We start from the raw sequence: 27,632 nt of genomic DNA on the forward strand, positions 1-27,632 counted from the left end.
CCATGTCATCTGCTGCAGTCTTCTGCACTCAGCACCAGTGGGCACCTGCCACTTCTCTTCTTCTTCCTTTGGGAAAACAGAGGAGGCAGAGAGAAGGTCAGTTATCAGCCCCTGCATCAGTCAACAAGCCTCATGACCATTTGTGAAAAAGGCATTTTTCTGCACTTTTTATTTTGCTGTCTGGCTGGTGCATTCTACTGTCCACTGAGCTCTGGGAGGGCTCAGTCTGGACAAGCACCCCAAGGTGAGCACATCAGCAAGGTTTACCCGTGATGTGGTCCCTGCAGCTGTCCCGAGGGGCTACTGGGACCTCCTGAGACTCTGCTCTCTCCGACACTGTGATGTCTCCAGGTCTTTAACAGCTTCTGGGTAAATGTCCAGCAAATGTCACCGCTATAAATGTAGCTAGTGCTTCTGTGAGGCTTAGCATAATTTCCCTTCTCCTGGGGAATCGAAAGTTAGCTGGTACAGAGAACAGTCTTTTTAATAGCAGGAACAACAAGACTCTTCTTATTATGCCGTGCTGGTTACAGCATGTCACTCTGTCATCACCCTATCATTGCTCTGCTGCGCACACCACTTATTCTAACTTTAATGGTGTTACACTTACCAAGGTTATTATTATACATTATAGTGTGGCTTTCCTATGCCGAAAAAGGGCTAAACGTACAATTACACAGCTCATAAATAGAAGGATGCCTTACTACTGCATAAGCTCATGTACTCACATAAAACCTTTAATTTTGGTCACGAATAGATTATAGAAATTTTACAAGTATGTCATTCTGGCTGTGGTAATTGTTAGCACCACCTCTTGTTGAAAACCTCAAACTGCATGGGACTTTTCCTGGCGTTTTCTCTCTTTACACGGGTCAGAACTATGGTTCCTGTACAGCCAGTCATTAGCTAGAAAAGCATAATGAAAAAATTGATTTGCTGGTTGTTATTACTATTGTTGTTCCAAATATTTAAAGATAAATATCTGAACCTATATCTACCTCTTAAAATTATTTTAGGTTTTAGAAACACTTACAAACTCTTAATGGTCTAAGATAATCAAGTGAAAAAGCGTGTGTGTCAAATTCAGTGACCACTCTAAACTTTATCACTAGAGCTAAAGAAAAAAACATATGGCAAATACAAGTTCCTAGACAACTATGGATACTGTCACTGTGACAAAATGAGACCTCAGAGCTTTCTTTCAAAAGCACCGCTCATTTGAGTCATAATTACCAAACAAAGTGGATCAGAGAGCAAATTAATCTCACCTCTGATCCCCAAAGGGTTTCTGAGAGCAACACACTTCATATTGTTGATGTAAAAACTCACTATGCAACTAGGGTCTACCAAGAGGATTTCTCACACATTCAAAGATTTTTAACACTCAGTAGTTCAGAAAAATAAAAGCATATTGAATGGTATGTAATGACGTTATTCTACCCATTCCTTTCTGTTCATATAATTTGCAATTTTAGTTGTGCAGAATAGGCAAATAGAAACAAATGATTGATATTTTTGGAAATGTATAAAGCATGAAAAGTATGCACTTCTCTTAAAGTAGCTTTTAAACTACTTGCAGCACACTGCACTCAGAGTTCCTTATTGTGGTATACAGAGTCCTGCAATTTACAAGGGGCATGAGTTTTAGGAATGGAAAAGGGCCACTACAAACGTTTCCTTCCTTCTTTTTCTCACATTTATAGAAAAACAAACAAAACAAACAAACAAAAAAAATAACAAGAAGAGAAAGAGGAAAAGATCTCAGTGTCTCTTGGCTAAGATCTCCTAGCTGTCCTAGTGTTTTCTAGTATCATATTCCTATGTGTATTACTCCAAAAGGGAAATGCCCATGTCTTACATTTCCTACTTTGCTAGGATGATGTAATTTCGTCTTTCTTCTCCTGATTCCAGCAACTAAAGCACCTCAGTTTATAGGCTGAAGAATGAAGGCACAAAGAAGGCATGTTTATAGGCATGAAGAATTAACAGTAATATACATGTACATACTGGGACATGTAAATCCTCATTATGGATACAGATAGGAACACACATATGTGCAGAAATGGTCAGCTCCTTATTCACTGAGAAGTCCACCTGGAAGCATTTAACAGGGAGTTATGAAGAATGTGCAGGATGTGGGACTGGAACTTGGAGGTAGAAGAAAATTTTAGTTCTGAGGGTCAAATGAGTTTGTGATGCCTTTTGTATAATAGCAGCAGCTCAAGTCAACATTTACGGGAAAGATTTTCAATTCTAAGTGCTACAAAAAAAAAAAAGACTGAGGCCTGATCTTTTCTAAGGGGTGTGCCGACTCCTTAACACCAGACCCCTAGCTCTGGTCAAGAAAATTAAGAGCAATCAATATCAACTCTCAATTTTGAAAACCTCCTGTTTTGGCTCTGACAGCTCTTGGCTTTTGGCAATGTTATTGGCTGTGGTCTCAGCCAAAAGTGAGCACAGTCACAACTTACCCACCTTCCTGCATGCAGTAAATCAACAGGAGGAAATGAAAAAAAAATTACAGTAATTTTTTGCAACATGAATTAATTCTTTGCCAGGGAGAACAGTGGGAAAATGTACATGCATTTGAGTGCATCGTGTCCTTTCTAGCCACTGGCCAACAGCACTGAAAACTCCTTGTAAGCCCCCACAGCTTCGTTTTCTGCCGCAGCGGAACAGATTTCTAGCAGATGAGGGACATCTCCAGGAGGGTACAGGACAGCTTCGGTATTAGCAGCCTTGAGACCACACTGGTGGTGTTGACTCCAGCAGGAATGGAGAAATGTAAGTTGGGCAATAACAACTGAGTAGGGTGCTCTCAGAATGTTAGCGATTGGAGCAGGCCAATGAAAAGTCAGGAAGCAGTCTCCTAGGTCTGAAGGCAAAGGAGAAACAGGAGGAAGGTCCCTGGAGGCGGGGGGAGGGGGGGGGGTCGAAGGGGACAGGACAGCATTCAGAAACAAGAAGTGGGAAAGAACTGATTAAAACTCAGCAATGAGTGACTGGATCACCTGTACTTGTGGACGAACATACATGCCAGTAAGACCTGTAGTCATTTCCAGTGTTACAGGACATTCATGGCACCATGCTTGTTCCAAGGGGTTCAAAAATTAACTGTTTGGTAAGACACACCAATGGCATTGCTATATCCACTAAAAGAATACAACATAAAAGCACTTGAGGAAAGAGAACCACTAACCTCCCCCTACACAATGCAATAAGGTCCTTATGTGTCTAGCGAGTTGCAACACATTCAGTTCAGTGCTTCCCAAGCAAAGAGCAGGAGCAGACAGTCCAAGCTCTGTGTTACAGAAGAAATAGCCAAACCCGCTGAATAGTGTTTACTAGCGGTTATAAGGACTTAACAAAAATGGACGAGTCAGCATATCCTTTGACCTAAATCAACAAAACAAAGTGCTTGAGAGAAGCATTGTCCTATCCACAGTGGATGACATCTTTCCAAGACGAATGCCCAAGTTTTTTCCCCCTTTTAGATGCCGCAAATGGTTTTTGGCAGATTCTTCTACACCCAGATGGCGCCAAGTTAACTACTTTTATTATGCCTTTTGGATGGTAATCTTTCCGCAGACTTCCTTTTGGCATCCCTACTGCACCCAATATATTCCAGAGGAAATGACAAGGCTACTGTAGCACCTGGAAAGGGATAGTTGCTTGTACAGACAAAGTCCTGGGATATTGCCATTAAGAAGAGAAACATGATAAAAGCCGGTCTAGATTTGCAGAGACACTTGGTATTCGAGTCTAAAACGCAATAAACATTGGACTATATCAAAACTAGCTGAACTATTGAGACAACATGCACAAAAACTACGCATAAGGGCAGACTGAGGAAAGGTAAATTGGCCTAAGAAAGTAATAAATTAATGCAAACTCCTGAATCTATGTCAAAATGAAATGAATGCCGGGTTATGAATGGCAATAATATATCCTTGGAATGAACTGCTGGAAAATGAAAGCACCTGATATTTGAACATAGTATGAGAATATGTTTTCAACTGAGTTGAAGCCCTACCTGAAGTACACCAGTGCTCCCTTCCTGTGACCACTCACAGTCGCCTGCTGTAACTGTGTTGCAGATTACTGAATTATTGCAATTTGGTGAGATCAGCAGGGCTGCTACTTACTGCTCCTGGACATTCGCTGATGATATAAAACACTCTCTGCAAACTGAAAAGTATCTCGTTGTAAAAGAAGCATGTGAATAATGTATAAAAATGCTCTTCCAGAGAGTCATTTAAACTTCTGACTGACCACAAACCACTTGTACCCCTGATAAATAGGAAAGACTTGGATCATGTGCCAGTGACTTGTCAAGCACTAGTTAGGCTTTAATTAGGTACAGTCCACAGACATAATACAGTATTGTGCCTGGCAAGCTTCAGTATTTGGTAGTACCCTGTCTAGATACCTTGTATATGTGACAGATGCATGAATATTGCAAATGGCTGAGGAAATCGAAGCTTTATGAGACAGGTCTGCAAGCCTTAAAACCAATGTCTGATTCATAATTATAACACTTCTGAGTGGCTACTACCAAAAATGTGGAGCTGCAATGTTAGAGTGTGGGAAAAGTGACTGCCTTAAATACATCAGAAATACATCCAATGATAAATGGACTGTCATTCCAGAAAGAAGCAGCGTTTTGGAGCCAGCATGGTATCCCTATGGTACTTCATTAGTGAGTATTATGAATAACCTGAGATGTCCATTTAGTGGTTTGCCACTGGTAGAAGACATCTGGCTTATTCTAGCTATGCTTATATGTCATTGCCCACAAAACACAGGACTATCACGATCTTCTGCTCACAGGGGAATACCTGCCTCAGTCCTGCAAGTTAGACACATCAGGTCCTGACATGTGATCTTCTGACCCAGGCTCTGCCTACAGGGACTCTGCTGTGTTATGGCAACAGTACTGGAGCATGCAGTGGAACAACACAATTACTTCCCATTTATTTGGTATTCTCTCGGTTAGGTTATCATCCTTAACACAATGGTGTCTAAACTGGAACGCCCTTAATCAAATGTTTTAAGACCTAGTCCTACCAGCAATGCATTGTAACTCTCTATCTGACATTTTCCCTGGAATACTTCCTTTCGGCAACCACATCCCTGATTTTGATTCCTGGAAAATTTCTCCTTTCTCATGGTGTCATGCTCGATCATTAATGTTGACAAGCCAAAAGCTTCCCACTGAGATCTTGTTGGCTTTTTTGGCATTCCACTTCTCTACATCTGGTATTTTATATAGCTATCCATAATATTATAATTCTTGTGCCAGTAGCTTGTCCTCTTCATATGCAGACCATATCTCTCACAGATTTCTCCTCAAATTGATGCCTTCTCTGCTACATTAGCCTCTCCAGCCCCAAACAATCCAGCTGTCTGAAAGGTCTATTTTTTTTCAGAAAACATTCATTACCAAGTCTCAAAATGTCTGACAACCTTATACATAAAAAATTATTGACCAGAATGTAACGCACTTATAACTTCTGATTGAACACCAGTGAAAATGACAGAAGAGACTTTCCTTCCCCCCATGCTGTTGCAGCTTAAGTAGCATCCAGAAACTTGCTGATGTCTGGTGCCCATAGAAACAGGAATTAATGCTATTTGTCAATGAATTATCAGGATTACTTTGTATTTATCTTAAAGTGAGTTTTTGTTTGTAGATGTTAAAGTGATAGTGCACACTGTTCCCTTACAAATGAGGAGAAAAAACTTAGAAACTCTGTGTCTCAGGTTATATACTGTTCATTGTCCACATCATAAAAATTCACCTTGGTAGTCTGATAAAACCTACAAGACAGGGATAAAAGAAAATGGATCCCAGAACGCTGGAACATCATCAAGAAGACATGCCCGTCCTTTGCCACTTTCAGCAAAAATATGAAGTATCTTGATCCATAGAAGACAACTGTATATGATCACACCCAACCGCTTTTATTTGAAATAAAAGAAAAATTGCTGGCTACTTAACATTCAGATTCAGTCAACTAAAATTTTGCTCATAGATAGCCTCATTTCATCTGCGTCTTTCATCTGATCCTATGATTTTGTTCAGCTGAGCTTGCTAGAGCTAGATTGAACCAAGGTACCAGTAACAGCTATTCAAAACCAGCAAACTCCTACTACATTTACTTTCATCCTACCCTCTCTATAATGGTGATTATATACTATCTCCTATTTTATCTCCCACTGCGTGTTGTCCTACCAAAAGAATTTATTCACAGATTTACAACTATCAGAGTGACAGGTCTATGATTTGCGACACCTTACAGTGAAAGTGACTTTTTTTCCCATTATGACGGTTAAAAGCAAAATCAGGTAAGTTTTCTAACCAAATATCACAATCAAAGAAAATCACCGCCCCAAACCAAAAAAAGAACCACAGAACCCCAAAGCTCAAAGCAAGCAGTTAATGACCCTTATGATAGAATTACCAGTAAAATAAATTCATAAAAAGGAAAAACTTCACCAAATGTCTGAAAAAATCAGCAGAGAGTCTGGCCTCAGCCTTTGTCAAGAATTTCTCAACACTAGAGCAGGAAAGCCAAAGTCTTCGTCTCCAGATATGTGCACAGGTACCTGCATTTTAGCACATCTAAACAGTGTAGTGTCCGGCTTAGGACTGTGCTTTGCTGGCACTTGGGAAATAGGTGTTTTCTTACCTGCCTCTCAGAGGAATGAAGGAAGGGGATTCTTCTTGTGGGGGTGGTTAATCACAGGAATGGGTTGTCTACACAGGCTGCAGCATTCCTGTTCTGAGACATGCAAATCTTCACCAAAAAAAGGCTTTGGGCAACCTCAACTAATTGTGAAGTCAGCTCTACTTTCAGCATGAGGTTGGATCACATGACCTCCAGACATTCTTTCCATTCTGTTTTCCTACAGTTTGATGATTCTAATCACTCACTAAATAAAAAATAAAAAAATTCAGCCAACAAAAGGGGTTTGACACGTTTCTTCTATGAAAAACTGCACCTCCACTTTCACCACATTGAAATGATGACATGACAGCTATTGATAATTTCTGTTTTGCTTACAGGAAAACATTTCCACTTATGCAAAAATGCTGTTCCTGTCTTTTTAGCATCTGTGTGCTATTTGGACAAGTTTTATCATAACTGAACTGTGATAAATGCCATTGCTTGCTATACCAAAACCTTAAGATTTAAGTTATAAGGATATGCTTATTCCTATATTCCCTTGGGTACTGCTTCCTTGTTTCACAGGTGGAGAACTAAGGCACAAAGGAAGCGTGTTGAGAGGTCAGCAACTGAACCTTCCTTCCTGAATCTCAGTCCACTGCTTTCAACACAAAGCCATCCTTCGGTCCTTGTTATATACTCTATGGGCAATTTCTTTCAGTATATGACTTTCTTCTTGTAGCTATAGCAGCTGATCTAAAATATTCAACGGTGAAAGTATACTGTCAGCTAAACCACTTCTTATGCACAGCTCAGTTCATGATTTTCATAGCATATTTTGAAATAGGACACAACTCTACGCATTTACTTTGTTTGCTGCTTTATAAAGACGCCTCTGTGAAGGAAGAATGTCACTCATTACAGGCCACTGGAAGAGCCAATTATCTCCAAGAGTTCTTATCTTTTGGGGGCAAGGATGAAACTGAAAATACAGACAGCATCCGTTATATGCTAACCCTGTGGACTGTGACAAAGCATCAAAACAGTGTACTCACTCTGCTTCCAGACATTCAGCACCAAAGCAAAGAGGAGTGTTTCCAGGGGAATGAATGGCAGTCATGTTCCCATCTGGCTGTTGTGCTTGAAAAAAATCTGTCTTGCATATGTGAGCAGATGCAGCAGGGCATGATCTCCCTCCAGGGACATCCTCTCTTTGCATTGTTTTCCCTCTTTAAGAGTACAAGTGCTGGGCAGCCGCCTGCCTGGAACTGTCCCTGTGTAGGATGAAATGAAATATAGTGTTATTAATAAAAGAAAAAAGTAACTTGCACAATAGTGAGATTTAGTTAGGTTTCTGAAAAAGGAAGAGCAAAGAAGTGGTTCTCTCCACATCTCTAAGTCATTCTGGAGTGAATATTTAGTTCACATAGCTGTAAGGAACTTGGCAACACATGCCTAATTTCCAGTGGGACAGGCAGAAGGGCCAGTTAGAAGGCATGTTGACAGGCTAGGAATGGAGTAGCAATGTGGTATTTTAACAAAGATGAAAAGTGTTGCTCTACATCTGAGAGCAGCTTTGTTAATGCAGTTGCGTTTCTCAGACTGCATAGCTGAACCACCAGAGGGTTTGGCTGTGTCACCTTGGTATAAGCAAAGCTTCATGAAATGTGAGTAATTTTTGAAAGAAAGCATTTCTGTGGGTTTGAGTCTCTGTTTTGTGGTCTTTGCCTTGGAAGGAACATTAGTCAATTTGGGCTATTACACTTATACTAAAAAAGAAAAAGAAGAAAAAATCCCAAAACCACAGGAAGAAAAAGGTGGGAGATACAGAAGGTTTTAGTGGTGGAGGCCAGCTCGCTGGAGGCCGACAGATAGCGCCTTGCCATCCAGTAGGAACACCTGGCCAGACATCAGCCTGCTGTATGGGAACAAGAGGAATGCCTGCCCCAAAGCTCAGTGTTGCCCCAGAGCAAGCAGCTGCCCTACTTTTCTACCTCCTCCTAACCAGGAGCTGAGTCGACAGTGAAGCAAACATTTCTCCATTCACCTCCCATGCCTGAAGGAGTCCAAGAGGGCATACGCTTGCTGCCCCTCAGCACATTCCAGGCAGGCAGTCTCCCTGCTGTGCAAACATGGGTGCCAGGAACTGGCAGGGGAAGCAGGAGACAGCAAAAGTCAGCCAGTGCACAGCAGTGAGCTTTATTCCTGAAGAGTTGACCACTGAACAGGATGGGAAGACTTATCATTCCTCAGCCCAAATGAAAACATTCCGCTGTCTTCCTACAGATGCATCTGCCCAGGGTTAAGAGCCTGGTAGCTCCCACCTTTGACCATACCTGGCAGCAACTCATCTTTAAGCTTGAAAAAGTCTTGAAAAAATCCAAGCCATTTCAAGAGTCCAGTATCTTGGATCCTTAAAGCTGCGGGTAGATTTCCAACTAGATTTTGATTTGCTGAAAACTTTTCAACCAAATTGAAGAGTGAACAGTCCAACTGTGAGTTGAGGAAAAGAAAAACAAAAACTAGCATGGTCTTCTTTGGTTTCCAATTGTAGCTCAGTTACAGCTATCTGCTCTAAAAAAAAGATCTTTTCCTTTGTAAAAATTCTTGAACAATACAAAGCCACCTCTATTCCCCCCAAATGGAGTGTAAGATTTGCAGCTAACTAGGAATGAGATCTGTAACATGCATTATGCCATTTGCTACATCCCAGAAATAATTTTCCAATATCTTTGAAACAGAATGAGTGCAGTGCATGTAAACAAGCAGAAAGATCTTTGGGGCTTGATCTTTAAAATTTTGCCTCCCAAATCTTCCTGCAAAGTGGAATCTCTGGCTCTGGTGCTTCTGCAATGGATGTGCAAAAAAATCATACATTTAGCTTTGTAACTGTCCTAAGTCACATAATTGATTCCCATGTGAACTTTGGCTTGGTTTTTAAAAGTCTGCTGTGCTATATTTTTCTGGCAGGTTGAAGGCTCACAACAGAATTGTTTTAAAGTGTATGATGGCTTCATGGGATTTAGATTTGTCTCGCTATAATGAAATATCTTTGCACAAAGACAGCAGGAATGACAGTGTCTGTCCTATGTACCCTGTAAGTCCTAAGCCTCGTTGTTCCGCTGAGCAAGTAGATGCCTGAAATAAATATGGAGTATAATATCCTGAAGCAAAGACCATACTCACCCATAGCTCAGGTGAAAATGTTGGTGTAGTTCATAGCTTCTTTTCCATACTATTGCATGCACCTGAACTGCCTGTGTTGGCAGATGTAGGCCCAGCAAGCTTTGTGGTAAGGAAGAAGCTCTCTCATGGCTCTCTGTCCAGAGAAGAGAAAAGACCACCCCAGACTGAAGACCTCCAGCAAGAATTAGTTCTCACTATACCCTGAGAGAAATTTCCATCATGTCATCCTGGTTGTTTACGTGCCCACTCCATAGGGCCTAGGAAGCTGTCCCAACCAAGCAACTTCACTCATGGCATCAACAAAGGGAACATGGCCATCACAACTCATTCACAATTATTCACAGTTTTTTCTCAGTCCTTAAGGTGGAAAGAGATGGACAAGATCAGTGAAAGGTAAAAATAGCCCATTTCAATTGCTTTCCTTTCTGCATCTGCCTCTTGCTTACTGGCTTGCAGGTACTTTGATAGCAAGCCACAGAAACCGCAGCAGCAAGTACTTCACTGGTACTGGGGAAATTCTCAAGGGACAGGAGAAGAAATAGGTATGAAATTGTTGCTCTTTTGCTCTCCATGTTTATTTATTTTGGACTCATTGGGCTAGACCGCAACTAAAACTTTATGAACCTAATAAAATTCCCAACATTCTCAGACACGAGTTGTGATGTTTATGTATTAGGCAGAATACAAAGGTGTATTTATGAGGAGACTGGAAATACTTAGGGATGCTTGAGCTTAGGCGAGACATAAAGAACATGCAAGAAATGTTTTCAAACTTAGCACAGGTATAATCAAGCTAACCAGTGCTCTCCCTACATCGGAAGATGAAATTCATGACACATCAAAACCAGAAGTGTTTTGGAAATGCTGTGCACCTCATCACAGAACCATCCCACCACCTCACTGGTGGCACACTGTGGGGCAATTTAATTATATTTCAATAGATGTTATTTATTTATTTGCCTCATTCTGCTATACCTATAATATGAGCTCTCGTATTTTGGTAGAGCTGCTAAAACTAATAAACAGGGGAAGGTTACAAGAATTAACATCTTTTTTTCCTTTCTGTCCTCATAAAATACACAGTATTCCCTGATTCAATAAGCAAGATACACTGTCTGACTCAAGTCAAGGGATAATGGGTCTTGGCGACAGACTAGGCTTTCCATCTTTATAAATAAGAAAAAGCTAGAGGGAATATATGGTGGGATTTATTTTTGCCAGGACCAAATAAACAGTTTTGTCAATACACAGACAATCCTGCTTCCTTGCTTCCCCCATCCCTTTCTTGCCTTTGGCTGTCTCTACCCCACCCCAACCCACTCCCCAAAAAAAGAAAGTTTACGTGCTCATTCTCCCCCTGTCATGCATGATTCTTTTACTGATTTCAGCATTAACTTTTTTGGATACTTTCTGTCACTGGAAGATCTCTCCCTCCCCACAAGAACAGCATACGTTTTCAATTTAGATTATGTTCCCAGCAGATGTTGCAGGACGCAAAGGCCTTGCTTCCTCTTTCATTAAAAAGAAACTTGTAACACATTTTATTGTCTTGGATGGAAAAAAGACTGTATTGCAGTATTCAGAAATCAGTCAATATGATTTCATAGTCTCTGCCTTAAAAAAAGAGTAGTTGGTTACCATTGGTTACTGAAGTCTACGTTGAATATATATTCCTGAAGATTATTTGTAAGCATCCCTCCAAAGGATACTATGGAAGGAAAGTTTTAACATCTCAGAGAGGACTCTCCAACTTTAATGCCCAAGATAACACTTTTTGTTATCTTCATAATATTTTGTATGAAAATTCAGAGTACACATCACAGTGCCCTTGTTTTCCACATGGAGCTCCAGAGTACCCTGTGCACACAGCGTTATCTGAAGTCAGGCCTGTTACGCCAAATCATTCTGTTCTCAAGCACGATACCAACATCTCATGTGGAGCCTGAGGTCTGAATAAGAGTGTAACACCCAGATATACCACTTGGGTGCTTGCTGATGGCTGATGGCCTGGCCAGGACCATGTCTTCATAATATTTTGTCCTCCTTCAAGCTGGAGGATTGGCTTGAAACAGACCAGAGCAGCCAAAACTTTGGTGTTTCAAACTTACCTAAGAAAGATGGACCAGAACAAGTAAGCTTCTGCTCCATAAATAGTCGGACAAGGGTAAGGCCTGAAAGAAAAGGAATATGACAGACTGCATTAAAAAAAAACCAAAACAAAACAAAATGAAACACAAAAAACCCCAAACAAAACCCCCAAGGAAATCTAATCAGAAACTCAATATACCATAAAATGGTACCTTATAGTCTCCAAAGGTTCCCTGCAAAGATCTTAAGCTTATGCACAATAGGAAATTGCTGTTGACAGTCTGTAGGATGCTCATGGTGTCACAGAATCATCTGTTATCTTCTGGTTTCACAGATACCTACTGCTAAATACATACATATATTTGTGTGTGTGTGTGTGTGTATGCATCTCTGTGTGTATACTGTACATACACTCATATTTACTTATTCCATCCTTTGTGTTGAAATTAGGAACAAAATGAGGTTATACCCAACGGCAAAACATACAAAAACATAATGTGGAATCAACAGAGTTGCCAAAAAATCCCTACTGTAGAGAGAAGATTAAGCTTAACAAAATGGACAGCAAACCACAAATCTCATTCAGAAAGCTTGTTTCCAATACAGTTAGATTTTATCATTCCATTGTTTCTTCCTGTACTATGGAAGCAATTGTTTTTCACTAAAGTATAGGTATGTCAGAGCCAGAAGCGATGGTGCATCTAAACCTACATTTGTGACAGTAATTAATGCAGACAAATTGATATCTCAGCATCTATTTCTAACCACATGAATTCAGCCAGTGGCTATCTCTCAGGTTACCTTATTTTCCTTAAATTTGTCTGTCCTCCTTTGAGGTGATATAGACACTTTTTTTTTTTTATTGCTGACTTTGGAAATTGCTCCAGAACTTACTTAAAAATTCTTTGTGTAATAGAAATTCAGCTTGAATTATAACTGAGGTTGGTTGTTTCCACCTGGTGTATTAGGTTTCCTGATTACACACACTAACTCTCAATTTACAGCTTTCTGCAAACACTTAAACACAGGGCTTTCTGCTTTAGCTGGCTGGTGGTACCCCAGGACCAGCAAGAAAAGACTGGAGGCAATTTTCTGCTGCATTTGCCTCTTCCCAGCCACAGGTTGCCGAGCATGGATGCCATCCCCATGATAGGTCAGTGCAGGCTGGATCCTGCTTTCTTGGCTGCTTGTGCACCAAACAGCGGCACTCAGCACCATCCTGCTCATTCCCAAAGCCCCCAGGATCATTTCCCAATGGTTTACCTCCCTGCACATTGACTCTTTTCCAGCCCAGGTGCTTTGTAGGCAAGGGAAAATCAGCAGTGGATGTACTGAGCTCTGGTCAGCCAAAGAAGTGCTCTCATTTTGACTGGGCACTTGTTGGGGAAGGGTTCTTGTGTGCCAGCATCCATGCTCCGTGGGGCACACCACGGTCCTACTCCTTAAGCCAGGGGGGATGTAGTGTGCAATTGATTGCAACTGAAGGGCTGTCCAAGCCAAATAACTCTCTGCCACCATTTTCCAGTTCATCAAGAAATAAATATTTCTGCAGACTCAGAGGAAGTGCTGGCTCTTGGCTGGCAGTGCCACCAAGCTCCTGAGTGGAATGAGGACCAGGGGCCAGCAGCGTCCCTGTGGGGTCAGGAGCATTTGGGATCTCAGCTGCTGGGACTCCAGGCCTGGCTGCTCTCAGCTTGGACTTGCTGCAAATATTTCCTTTCTGCAAATAACCTCTTTTGGTTTATTTTATTTTCATAATGAATCACAGCAAAAGCAAGTCTGAAAATCCCCCCAGCGGTGTAATAAGCTGTCTCTGCACCACTCCAAGTACCTGACTGTGATAATCACCTATGCTGGGCTGCATCCTGCTGTATCGGAGGTGGAGCTGGCATCTACCCAGCCTCTTCACCCATGCTGCCACCAGGTCTGCCTGTACACCAAGGGACTTCGTCCTGCAGAGGTGGTGAGTGGGCTTCTCCCAGACTCAAGGCATTGGTGAATGTAGAGACCAAACCCAAATTTGGTGCAGCAGGAGCAGCCCCAGCCCTTTAGCGCCAGTTCACTGCAGATCCACAAGCATCCCAGGTGGAAAAGCAGCTGTGGAGGGGAGTTAGGATATGTCAATGCAACAGAAGATGAGATTTAAATAAACTTTGTCTGAAAAAAGGCTTACAAATCCTAACTTGTAATAAATGGTCAATGTGTGACCTAAAATATTCGCACTCTGAGGATCTTTTTTTTTTTCTTTAAAGACTGAAACATTCTTTTTCTGTAAATGCCAGCCAGTCATTTGTAGCATGCCAATCAGCATTTTTTGACATTCTCTATGCCTCTTCAGGCTGCACGTGGCTGTGCTTTGTCTTTTATTTCACACTCTGCACAAGTTCAACACCGATATTTCAAATTAACTGTTCCTGCTACACACGGGCTCATCTCTGCATGATGAAACAGTAGAACAAAGCAATTGGCAATGCACATCGTGCACACTTTTTGAACAAACTTGGCCCCTCTGCCGCCACGGGGCAGAGCAGCATCAGACCTGAGAGCAGGTGTGGAGGAAGCACATGTAGAAGGCTGGCTGGCCCTCACAGCAAATGCTGCTGTGTTGTGTGAGCAGGGCTGGGGCACATGGCCCTAAGCAACAGAGACAGATGGTGAGGAAAGCAGCCGAGAGGCTTCGGAATGCACTGGGAAGCAGGAATAGACATGGGCAGGGATGCAGAGAGTCACCACAGCCATAGTGATGGCCATCCTTCCTTCTCCATGCCTGGAGAAGAAACTGCAAGAGGGCAGCCCAATGCAGGGATGGGGAGAGCAGGAAGGCAAAAGGTTGTCCTAAGGATATGATGGCTTCTTACAGGCAGAACATATGAATTCAGCATAAAAACATCCCATGCTTCTCAGCATGACTTTAAATTAAATTAAAATAAAACCTTTTTGTAACATCACCAGAGAATGGCTGACTGAGAAATTTGTAATCCAAAGTATCCAGGCATTCACTATTACTCTGTGAACATATATTAAACAATATAGAAATGAAATTAAAATGGCCATATTAGCAAGAGTTGATGCCCTTTGTTGACACGCATCTTTTATTTTCAGGACAAAGTTGCTTTTCTTCCAAGAAGCTTGATGGATTCAGAGAAGGGAATTTGCTAATATCATCTGCAATGGTGTAGTATAGTACTGTTTTTCTCGCTGTTAAGTGATATTCTGTAGTTTTTCAGTTAACTCGAGAGGCTGAGTTGACCGGCCTGGATTAAACCAAAAATAGAAATAAAAAAGCACAAAATATTGTAACAGATATCCAACATCATAAATCTGTAATCAGCAAAACAGAGAACCTCTGGTAACATCTTCTTCACTAAAATCAACTATTTGTTAAGGCATACAAATAAAAAGATTTAAGGAGAGTATCTTTGCAAGCCCAAGAGTTTTGGATTACTTTTGGATTGCTGAAAGCTGGGCAGCTCTCAGGAATCCATTCACCTTTTTATATCTGTATGCTGCCACACATTTACATCCCTATGAGCTGCATAGGTCCTGCGTGGGAGGAGACAGTCTTCCGGAGGGACCAGTCACGTATTCTCCATAAACCGGTCCCTGGACAAAAAGCAGTGTTAAGCCAGTTCCTGGACAAAAGGCAGTGTTAATCCAACAGTTGGGACCACAGGCTGCCAACAGCAAAGCCCAGCAGGGAGCCTGCTGTGCCATCCTAGGCTGCTTGGGACCTGCACCCAGGGTGAGCAGCACACATGAAAAGAATCAAGGAGCAGAGTGCTCTCCTCCAGCACAGGGAAGGTGCAGGTGGCACAGCTGCCATGGAGACTCGGATATGTGTGTCTTGTCCTGTTTTTATAGCAAAGAGTGAAGTGGCTAAAAGGGTACAGGGATTCATTTCAGCCATGGCTTTTTGGCACAGTTCCACACTGCACTTGTAACTGGATCAATAAAATAAATTGGCCACACTGATGTAAAAATCTTCGGTATTGCATGGTTTTCTGAGAAATCCAACTGCTCACTAAAAATTAATGACAAGAGAAAAGCTTTACCACGTGTGTTGCCTTGTATGAAAATATCATTAATGTGCAGTCTCAGTTTATTGTTTCTTAATACACTCACAAGATGTTACCACATTGGGTTATTTTTATTAGCATTGTTACTTTCATTTCTAAGCTGCTGCTTCTTCCAGCTACCAGTCGGCCTTTTCTGTGCTCTTGCCCTAGGGTACAAGATGTCACTTCTTTCCTAGTCTTCCAGGCGCTATCAATGAACATAGAGTAACCATGATATAATTAACCTGTAGACCAATCACTTATGCAAGAGCACGACCAAGTAAGCTGATAAACTCAGAAATGTGCATGGTTGTCAACAAATAAATTTGTCTTTGTGCTGTATATTTGACAGCTAGCAGGTTTGAAAAAATATACTTTCTAGATGCTTCCATATGAATTGAAAAACTTATCTCCAGTTTTTATGTTTGGCGCAACACATACATTCACCCTGAAAGTTACACAGCATCTAACACGACCATAGTCTTGGCAGAAAAATCCTAGTTGATACTTACACCACTGTAAAATCCACTTATGCTGAGCGAATTAATTCCTTACTAAGCTAAGAGTTTTTAAGATGGAGCAAGATGAAACCAACAAAAAAAAGCGCCAAGCATTAAAATACAAATATAATCACAATGTCTGTTGAAATGTTAAAATAAGAACAAGATAATAAGTGCAGTGTTGGCAAACCTTGGCCCTTGGGTAAGTTTCTTAGTATCAGATTTCAAAATGCATTGGCACCTATAGACTCATACAGATTTGTTGCAATGCTTTTCAACATGCACAGCAGCCAGTCCCAGTAATTTAAAATCTCTCATACCAACTCTGGAAACTATTTAGCACCTGAATCCCATTTATTTCCACATAAAGGTCTCAGTTCCTTAATCATAATTCAGAAAACTGTACTTCTCTGCCTCTTAGGAGTTATTTAATAAACTGTACATAAGACTTCTGAAGTCCCTTAGATATGATGGCAAGGGGAGAGCTCAGAAATATCCTGTACAGATCTAAGTGAGATGAGGAATTAAGTGAGGAAGATTGCCAGTGACAAAATGAGCTGTGCTTTGGCTCCTGGACATAGATAGACAGACAGACAGACAGACAGACAGCATGTAAACACACTACTAAAAGCCTCAAATTACAATCTGTAATTTGTAAGACCCAGCTAACAGCATTTTCAGTGCTCATACCAAAGTAGACTCAAAATTATTATTAATTCATGGCACTGATTTTTTCCTTGGTGGTATCTATAAGGTATTGAATAATTCTCATTCTACAGAAAAATAGCAAAACTCAGAAATTCATACCAGAAGTCATATTTATGGAAATACTGTCTAATTTTTGGAGAAAACACATTGTGCCAGGTCATCAGTTCAAGACAGATGGCCTCATAAACCTCTCAGCAAAGTATAAAACCTAAGGTTATATTTGACGAGTTCCAGGAACCGCATTTCACACAGATGACTGAGTGCTGCAGCAGAGAAGCAGAGACCTTTTACTGCCTAGTAACGGGATGTGAGCTGAATACACCTGTCATCTGCACAAGATGCAGGCTGAGACTGAAACAAAGAGTGACCCACAGCCGCTGTCTCCACTGATGTGCCACCCCATGTCACACTGCCGGCGGCAAGCTGCAGATCTGTGAACTCCTAGACTTCCTAAATAATTTTTCTGCCATACGGTCACTTGCAAGGAATGAGTGATATTGAAACAAAAGCCCAGGGAAGCAGCACGCTTCATGGCACACTAGGCAGCAGAGCCTGAGTTTACGTACCTGGACCTGTCTGGTTCTTCAAACACTTGTAGGCATCCTTCCTCTATGATTAACACAGACGCTAAGAGCAACAGGCTTCACATGACACATACTCATTTACTGGCATTTTAAAAGGGAATTCTGTTTACTTAAGTCGACATATCTACAGCTGAAATAGTTACTCGTATCTAAGAGATAAATGAACTACACAATATTAAAAGTTTATCAGTCTTTTCCAGCTTCATATTACTTTGGACTTATCAGTAAATAACCTGTCACCCTCAGTGCCTCCACTCATAAAAGTGTATCAGAAGACATAATATAAATAAACATAGCTACCATATGGTACATCACTTCTGCCATTGTGAAACAGGCCTGTCCAGTTTGGAAACCTCTCAATTATTTAACAATACCTTTTGTGCGCTGGTTTTGTACATAAAAAATAACCTCACACTAAGAGACTTCTCTCTAAATTTTAAAAAAGAATATGCACGTGTAACTGAGAGAGAGGGAGAGAGATCTTTCCACACATGAACAAATTAGCACAAATAGGGATATAAGAGGTATGCTGTAAATTGGGACTGGGAAGTGTGTGAGGATTTTGCTATTATTTCACTTCTGTAAGTGATTTGATAATTTACTATTTTAATGAAGAGAAATTATGTAGCTGGAGCTTGCAGCTTTTTACTCTTTGTTTTAGAAAGTTCCTGCTGGTGCTATAGACCAGCTGCTGCTGAAAAGCATTAATTATATTGCTCTTTAAATAAACACAAAACTGGTACATACACCTGTCCAGCTAGTACCACTCAACCACTTTTTTTCTCCTTTTATTTTAATATATACTACCTGAATCCTGCAATCTTTCCAATGATCTCTCTATTTTGCTATGGATTTTTTTTTTTTGCAGTAAACGCTTCTCAGTATGCGGTTACAGACTTACCAATATTAAGTTATAGGTTGGTCTGGTGGCATTGCCCATTACTGACTTCATTTGACTCTTCCTTGTATTTCCTGCCTTTAGACGCTTACAACTTCCCAGGCTGAAACCTCCCATGTTACAAACCCAAATAATGTTTAATTTCTAAAAAAAAAAAAAAAAAAAAAAAATAAACAAAAAACCCAAAAAGAGGTGTCTGGAAAACTTCTGAAACCTCTGAAAAAGTACAGCTTGTAGATGCTGAGGGATGCTCTGCTCCAGGTTCACCTTTCACTTGCTCAGTGATGCCACCTGCACCAGGTACAGCTTACATGTAACAACACCTTGCATCTGTGCTGGGGTCTTCTCCACCCTTCAGGTGCTTCTTGCTGGACTTGGGTGCTGAAAAGGAGGAAACTACCCAGTTTCAAATCTGAGGTGCGCAGCTAGAAGGGGAAAGTCCAGGAGGAAATATTTCCACATAAGTAGCCTGTGTGAAGAGAGTGGTAAAGCCAGGAAAATATGCACAGAAATGTCTGGTCAAAAAATGTTACTAAGGTTTTCCCCAAAACACTGTAGAATTAAAATAATCCATGGTATTTAATTTAAGTCCTTGTAAGTAAATCTTCCAGGGATGGATGGGCCCTGAATGTCACTACCACACAGTACATTCTTCTCTGCCTCAACACAGAGAGCAGCTGGCACTACCTAACGAGCAGTGACAGAAAATGTCTTGATCTTCACTGTCTAGAGCACTGCCAGGCTCCTGCACCTGAGCAAGGAGATGCAAGCAGAGGTTTGAGCAGGCTGCCAGTCCTGTGCTTCATTAGCAGGGCTGAGCCCTCACCTCCAAGCTCAGTCCTACCAACGGCAAGCAATAGCCCCTCCTGGGCATGAGCTCTCCAAGGACAGGGACAGGTGTTGTCAGATCTTTCCAGGCATCTGTTGGCAGTGGAGAGATAATGAACTCAGAAATCTTCCTGGTCTGTAGATTCTCAGGGAAGTTACAGACCTTTCTCCCAGCCCTGACTCAACCCACTCTTCTTCAGTTCATTTTCCTCCAGATCCATGTCTTCCACCTCCTGAGGGGCCGCTCCAGGCCAGCAGCACCCAGCTTCTTGGTGCAGACCTAAGAGTCTTGGAGGGCATGACTCCCAACCCAGCCTGCTCTAGACACCCAGTCCAGTCTTGCCGCATCTCCTCGCTGTCCAGCCTGCCCTATCAGCCTACCTTCACTCTCCCTGCTGAGGCACTCCTGGTCTCACCCATTTAGCCCTTGTTTGCCCTCCTCGCACAAGACTTTCCAGTTCCCATTTGTGCCATTGGTGGGTGGGTGGCTGCCTGCGTGCTGCCATTGCTGAATACTTCTTGCAGAACATCAGGAGATTTATTTCAATCAAAGCAATGAGTATATGAAATATACAGAGATTATATTACACTGTTGCTTTGGTGGCAAACTATACATGCCAGGTTTTGCTCTTCGAGGTGGTACCTTTGTACTTTTATTTTCACGTGGCAGATGCTCTCTCACTGATGGCTACATGAAAGATGGCAGATGGCTAGGCAGGAGGAATTCAGTGTGGGACAACAGGGATGCTCCAGAAGGCTTTATGAGCATAGAGTATGCTGTAAAAGTGCTTCACTGACACATATTCAAAATATACATGAGAAGGATTTCTCTGCTCTGGCATGTGACTTATTCCATAACCATAGCCATGCTAGGCAGAAGAGTGCTCTTGCAAGGCTGTACCAGCTTTGGTAGCAGTGATGTTTTTTTGATTAAACTGTCAGGAGTCCCATTTTAGAAAGGGTACCACCATCTTTCACTGTTTTTTTTACCCACAATTTTCCCCACGGTCTGTTTCTTTGTTCACCGGACACCATCAAACACACACACTTCTGTCTTCTGATTTTTAAACACTCTTGGCTCTGAAACATCTTTCCTCTCATTTAATCAGTAGATACTTTACCAGATATAGTTATGACCTGAAACTGCTATGTGCCTGCATATGAAAAGGAACTCGAGTATCTGCGAGGTGGGGGTGAGGGGCTGGTTTTAGATTGTTCTCCTCTCAGTGATTATCAGGCTATTTCACATTTGCCTGTGACTCCACTAAAATGCTTGTAAATGCCCCTCCTCATCCCTGAATTGCTTTGCCTTGCCTAGCTTTAACTCATCATGGTTTTTAACTATCATTTTTTCCTGCTAGCAGTAATTCAGAGAATGTTTTTATGTAGTTGCTACCTCTGTTTTCCATTTCCAGAACAGTTCATTTGTTAACCTCAGACTTTTTTGAACAGTCCCTTGTGAAGCCACATTGGCTTTTTTTCTTGTTCTTTGCATATTTTTTTTTCCAGAGGAATTTTAATCTGTTGCACCTTAAATTCAGATTTCTTATTAGAATTCTCCAGACTGTTTTCACACACTTGGATGTGAGGTATTTCTTCCCATTGTATACAGCCCACTAAGACCTTGATTTAACTAAGCAGTTAAGGATAAGCTTAATTTAAAGAATGTGTATAATCTTTTCCCTGTTCAACAGAATGCATATATCAATGGTTATTCCAATGGGACAAAAGCACATGTTGAAAGTTACTGTAAATTTGTAAAATGTCTATTCTTGAAATCTAATCCTCCAGTATTATTGCAGCACCTTATGGTTTCTTAACAGTTTTTCTCAGTTAAACAAAAGGAGATTTGCAACACTCCATTCTTTTAATCAATTAATTTTCATAGGACTTGTCACCTTCTGGGTTTTTAGATTACTGCAGTTTTTCACATTCTGTAGAGAGAAGTAACCATGTTTCACCATATTGAGATGACAAGCACAAGCCATCACACTCTTGGAAAGCAAGAGACCCCTTATCCTGAGCAAGCGGAATAAAGCAGACTTTTTAGACCTTCAATTTCTAACTGGTAGGATTTGTATTTGTGGAAGCATCTAGAGAAACCACCTGTGAAGGCTCAAGCTTACATCTCTCCTTCCAGGGCTCAGGCTGAGATGCTGCACGGACCCCATATGCTCCTAGGTCAGGCTTTAGCTTGTCTCTCTAATTAAGGGATTTTTTTACATGTTCTTGGAAATAGTGACACCTACTATGCACACAGATGCATGTGTCCATGAGATGAATGAGCAGAGAGAGGCTTCCTGCTTTCATTGTCCCTGGTGTAATCTGTCCCTTTCTCATCATGAGATCCAAATAAACCATCCCAAAGTGCAAACTTGTGATTCTGTAGTATAGTCCTGTCCTGTTGAATTTCTGTTTTGATCCCAAGCTTTTATAAAGAGTAATTTTTGCTCTTTTAACCAAATGCAAATTGAAAATAAATGGAAAAGAAGTGACATGACTGAGCAGCTAATCTTCTTTAACAGTCAGCTCTGCATTATAAATTAAAGTTTACAAAGTAAAGATAATGCTTAATACTTTGCATGTTGAGGTGATCTAGTAACTTAACATCCCCACAGTCAGTCTGATGTAGTACTTACATCTTCACTTACGGTCTCCTTAAAAAAATGTTGTTTTACTTCTCGGCTAAACTGTTGACTCAGGGTGAAACATGATTTCCAGGCAAAAGGCAGAATAGAGCACAGACCTGTTTGACTCCTGGCCTGGTGTTCTTTGTTGGCTTAAACAAAGCTTCATTTTAAAATATTGAGGGTTGTCTTTTTTTTTCTTGGCTACGTTTGCCTCATGTTTCAGTATTATCTGTTAAAAATACTGTGCAGCTCGATGCTATCACCCACACCCAAACAGCACTTTAGCACTTTAGCACTTACTCCCTTTCTACCAGAAGAGGAATTTTTCTTGGTGTTAATGGAAGTGGAGTCAAGGGCTGTGCAGGACCTCTCTGAGAAGAGAAGCACATACCATGTGCTGAGGTTAGTCTAAATCAGGTTTGGAGCCTTTTTTTTTTTTAAAAAAAAAAAACCCAACAAAAAATAGAAGATTTTATTAACATAGTAAATGATTCAAAAGAATCTGCAGGCTACACAGCAAAGTAATACGCCTCAGATGGTATAATCACCCAGGCAACTCCAAAAACTTGCATTAATACAAATAAGGTATAGCATTGCAAAGCTGCTAGCAGTGTAGGAAGTTATAGAAGGGTATTGCTCTTCTAGGGAGTGAAAGGTGAGTGTGTTACAATCAGCCAACAAACTTAGATCACATAATATCTAACATACTAAATAAAGATGTTTAATGTTTCTTCATAACAAAGTATAGGAGCCATAAATCACAAAGTACTGATTCCTTTGGGTATCACAATTCTACAAATTTTAAGACAGAGAATATATCAGGTTTCATTCTCATTCTCATTATAATTTCCACGTAGTAACCTTGAGGTCGGAGAGAGAAGTGAGAGCCTGTGGAGGTATGGCTTCAATCAGGGAGAAGTGATTTTCCTCTGGATTGCTTTGATTTCTTAAAAGAAGAATGTGCTGCCTGAGTAATTGGGAGCATTTTGCCTCATAGGCCTGAAATAACAGAAAAATTGGTAATACATTAGGTAATTTGGGGATTATTTTGTAACTGAGACTGCCCTTTAAATTTATCCACTTTCCCTATCAAAAGCTCCCTTCCAAGAACTAATTACTGAGTCATTCTCTTCCCATGTCATGTAAGTACTGTTTCTTTCCATCTTCAGGGGTTTTGTATTTGCATGAGCTACTCCTGTTTCTCCACACTAACACTCTAGTTACCAAAAAAAAACCAGAAGAGACAATTCAAAGCAACCAGACCTCTTGCGTCAGAAGAGAATTAGCAAACCCTAATAACTGTCTGGGCATTTATTTGCTATCATTTACCTGATCATTTCAAAGTACTTTTGACCCATTAAAGCTTTACAACGTCCCACGAGGTTGGTAATTTTAACCTTCTTTCACAGACAGTAAAAATGATATAGAAATAGCTTAGTCCCTGTGCTGTAGGTCATATGGGCCGTAACTGAGAGGGGCAATAAGCAAGCTGAAAAGGCTGTAATGTTCTAGTCACTGGACAACACCACCTCCTTCTGGAATGAAAAGCAAGCAACACAGCTGTGCAAGGCAGGAAATAAATAAATAAATTAATCACTGCAGCTTCTTGAAATCAATTACAAGACAGCCTTCCCTAAAAAGCTGGGAAGTGAAAGGTAGATTATGAAATTCACATTATAAATTACATAGTGTGTATTTCTATGTTAAAATGAAAACTATCAGGTGCTTAGGTGTTGTTCTAAACAATAAAGCGGGACACGTGAAAGAAGTGCCTGTGCCTTGGCCTCTGCATCTCCCAGGACCTGGATGAGTACAAAGAGCCTGTGTTTGCACAGGACCAAGAGGAGCGCTAAGAAACCAGCGCGAGGGCTGGTTCATTGCACAGGCACACGAACAAGCTCTCATGACCTGCTCTGTTTGGGTCCGCAGCAAAGCCACTTGCAGCACTAGCTTCTTTGCCTGCTTGCTGGTTGGGTTTTGCAGCTCGCAAGGCTGTCTGCGGTAGCCGGGCTGGGTAGTTTAGGGGTAGGTTTGCTGCTGTACATATGCTGCGCCACCCTGTCCATCTGGTCAAGTGCCACATGGGGGACGATTCTGAGAATGCAACTCCCAAGACTGCTTTTGAAGTTTCAGCCCTATGGAGAGAAGACTATCTGAGCAGATTGCATCCAGCGCCCAGGATGCGTGGGGCTGAGATCGTTATAGTGCTGTTACGACCACAGCAAATGCTGAACAGAGTCCAGGCCATTATTGCATAAGACTTGAGCACTTTCCTGGCAGTGACTGTGAAGAATATGAAAATGTTGAAACTGAATTTATTCTCAGTTTCAACATCATCTCTCAGAAAGAGTCAACTGGCAATGGAATTTCAAGGAGAAACAATCCTATAAAACTAATGGCTTTTAACCCTCTCTCTGTCAGCAGATGATTAACGCCTGTGTGCTGGAGGTGCATCTGAGCAACTTAGAATGGAGTTCTGGAAGCCATGAAGAAGAAAGAGAGGTTTCAACCAAGGCTTAATCATTCTATTCTCAGCCCTTTTCTGTCCAAAGCTCTGCTGATTAGAAGCCAGCAAGTATTTTTCCTTGAAAAAGGTGAGATAATCTTGGTTTGCAGCTTGGGATCTCACATTAACAGGAAACTAGAGCAAGACAGATTAAAAGTAATATTTTTTTTTTTGCAAAGTCAGATGTCTGACTCCCAGCACCTAAATCTGTTTTTTGAAACTTGTGTGTCTACTCCCCAAACCAATATAAACAAGCTGATTGGGGCCTTTGAAATCTCCCTAGTCTGACACATTAATTTGGAATCGCAAGTTTAATTATAGTGACTCAAGGTAAAAATACTTTATCTAAGAGAATTATCAGTGATTACAGCAAAAACAAGTCCTACATCTCCTCTCTCCTTGTTGCTATGTTCTGAACATAAGAACGTGCAAACCTATACCTCCCCAGCTCCTCAAGCCACAGCAGACTGCACCATTTTTTGGAAATACTTTCCCCAGTCTTACACTAACTTGTGGTAGTCACTGCAAAGTAGGTCTTGACAGTCTAGAGCACCACAATGGAGAAAAACGCTGATTTGAAAATAATTCCTGAGCAACCATTTACAACAAGTACCTTCTGAAAACCTCCTTTTGCTAAAGCTGATAATGCACAGGTGAAAACATATATTATTGTCATTCTCTTTAGCTTTAAAAAGTATTAAGTATACAATATAGATCCTGCATGTATCCATATAAATGAGATTATTGTATTTTTTCTATTTTATGATTTTTACCATTTTTTATTAAGCTCCCTTCCAAACATCTGGGAACTTTAATTTTTAAAAAATAAGTCTTTTAGCAAGCAGTAGAACAGCCAAAGTTTTCTTGCCAATCAAAACATTCCCAAATACTGATTTTATTTTTTCCAGAATTTGTAATTTTTTTTAAAAAAATCCTCATGATGTTTAGGTTTTTTTCCCTGAAATGGAAAAGTTCTGTTCAATCAGTGCTGTCATTACAGACAGAAAAAGAAGGTCCTGTACTTGAGGGAGATACTCAACAGACTTCATATACGTTATGTATAACTACTTTCTTTCTGCATTGTCCTTCATCCAGTCCATACTTTCGATTTCCAACATGGAACTTACTTTACGTGGAATTTGTAACTAAAGACCATTTAACAATGCAAGCAACCTTTACTATGCATAGCAGATTATATTAGAGTGTCTCATCAAAGACATTTGTATCAAAGCCTTCATTTCATTCACTTTCACCTTTGTGTCACTATATTTTGTCCCATCACTGCCACGCCACCTAGAAGTTCCATCCATTTTCATTAGGATGATATTTCAATCCTTTACTTGTCAGAAAACGACTTCCAGCTGGTTTCCTCAGCCCATGTTTTTAGCATGCTGTGACTTCTGGTGACAAAGTTATCAACAGCAAAATTAAATGGGAACGCTTTCCAGATGGTGCAGGAGGAATGCCACAGCTCTCTTCCTCAGCTCAACCCTTGCCCTTTCAGGCAGCAGCTCTGTGGCCTCATCTTTAACCTGTTCCTTACCACTTGACCGTCTGCCTACAAATCCCTGTCTCCCTCAGGTTACTTCAATCTCCCACACAGCTCACTGGCAGTGAAGCTAGATTAAATCTCTACATCTTACTTCCTTTGAAGAGGAATTATCTTGTCAAAGAGATATATTAGTTAACCTGGTACAATTCACCTCTGAAAAATTCCTGTTGCTTTTATTTTTTGTGTTTTCTACTTGGCTTTCTATCTCTGTTCTCTATCGTTTCAAATCCTTGCATACTACTGAGGTGACACTAATAAACTGCCTAGATTATTTTTCCCTCCCTTCAATAGCGGGTGTTACAGGCATTATTCCCCAATCATAAAGTGCTACCTTTGAGTTCATAGATTATTAAAAATCCTTTCTACCAGACTTGCAATTTCCTCTGCCAGATCTTGGACTGTTATGAGATGGACATTATCCAGCCACTCTTCCATTGCAAACACATTCATTTGCACTTCTACAATTACTCATGACTACCTTTGTCCCCATAGTCTACATTACAAAATATAGCCTTATCATAAAACAAAAGCAAAGTATTCTTTAGTTTGAGGTAATGCTTGAACTACCTTTATCTTCATTCCTTCCTTCGGTAGAAGAGGGGATTTTTTTTGACCCCACTTCCAACCAGGGTGAAGAAGTATATTAATTTTGGAAAAGATCTTGTCTCCAGTGACAAATCTCAACACATACCTTTAAAGGGTTCAAATAAGCTATTGATGGCATTGTGTTATATGTTTGAAAGGTCCTAAAACTTACAAATACTCAAATTTGAAAACTTTTGCCCTGGGATTGCACTGGCTGATATATATTGGCTTCCAATATATTTGTCATTTTTAGTATTTATGTCAGCAAAGACTGACCAGAAACTGTTTCAATTATTATCATACCTTATGTGCTGCAGCATCCCAAGAAGAGCCCCATCCAAGTAGAACAGCTCCATCTGTGCCTGACATGCCAGGGTCCAAAGTGAAGCTTCTGCAGCACACTCCCTCACTCTCCAGCTCACCTGGAGCACATCCTACACTTCCAGTAACTGGTACAACCCAAGTACATCACACACCCAGCAGACAAAAAAATTGCACACAACAAATATAGGAAAAGTAAGAAGAAACTAATGAGCATTTTACGTTTTTCATAGGGAGAGCCACAGGCAGCTATTCATTAAATCCCCAAAACACTCTTCCAAGTCCTTCTGGCTTAAGTGTATAAGGAAGACGCTCCCTTCTCTTTCTCAAGCTCCTTCCATCTTTGCCATGCCAAAACTCCAGATCAAGCCTCATTAAAACAATATACGAGGAGCAATTTCAATCCACTTAATACGTGTAATCAAATAACTCACTGCTCAGTATATTCCAGAGTTTGGGATTGCTTATGAAGCTGCCACAAAGCTTTCAGTGCACTGCAGAGCTCTGCCTTGAACTGCCA

General features: G+C 40.9%; 1 long non-coding RNA gene across 3 annotated transcripts; it reads right to left on the bottom strand.

Annotated features, from left to right (window-relative positions):
• LOC128852184 (uncharacterized) lies at positions 1-27,632 on the bottom strand. Of its 3 annotated transcripts, none has more exons than XR_008449882.1 (5): positions 27,547-27,632; positions 11,966-12,028; positions 7,727-7,945; positions 6,693-6,936; positions 1-66 (listed from the first exon to the last, which is right to left on the bottom strand). It is a non-coding gene; the product is annotated as an uncharacterized LOC128852184 (long non-coding RNA). The 3 variants fall into 3 exon arrangements; XR_008449880.1 differs by having other exon boundaries at positions 27,095-27,628; XR_008449881.1 differs by lacking the exon at positions 27,547-27,632 and adding an exon at positions 13,794-14,024.

Source organism: Cuculus canorus, chromosome 4 (genome assembly GCF_017976375.1).
Source record: "Cuculus canorus isolate bCucCan1 chromosome 4, bCucCan1.pri, whole genome shotgun sequence".
Taxonomy (NCBI): domain Eukaryota; kingdom Metazoa; phylum Chordata; class Aves; order Cuculiformes; family Cuculidae; genus Cuculus; species Cuculus canorus.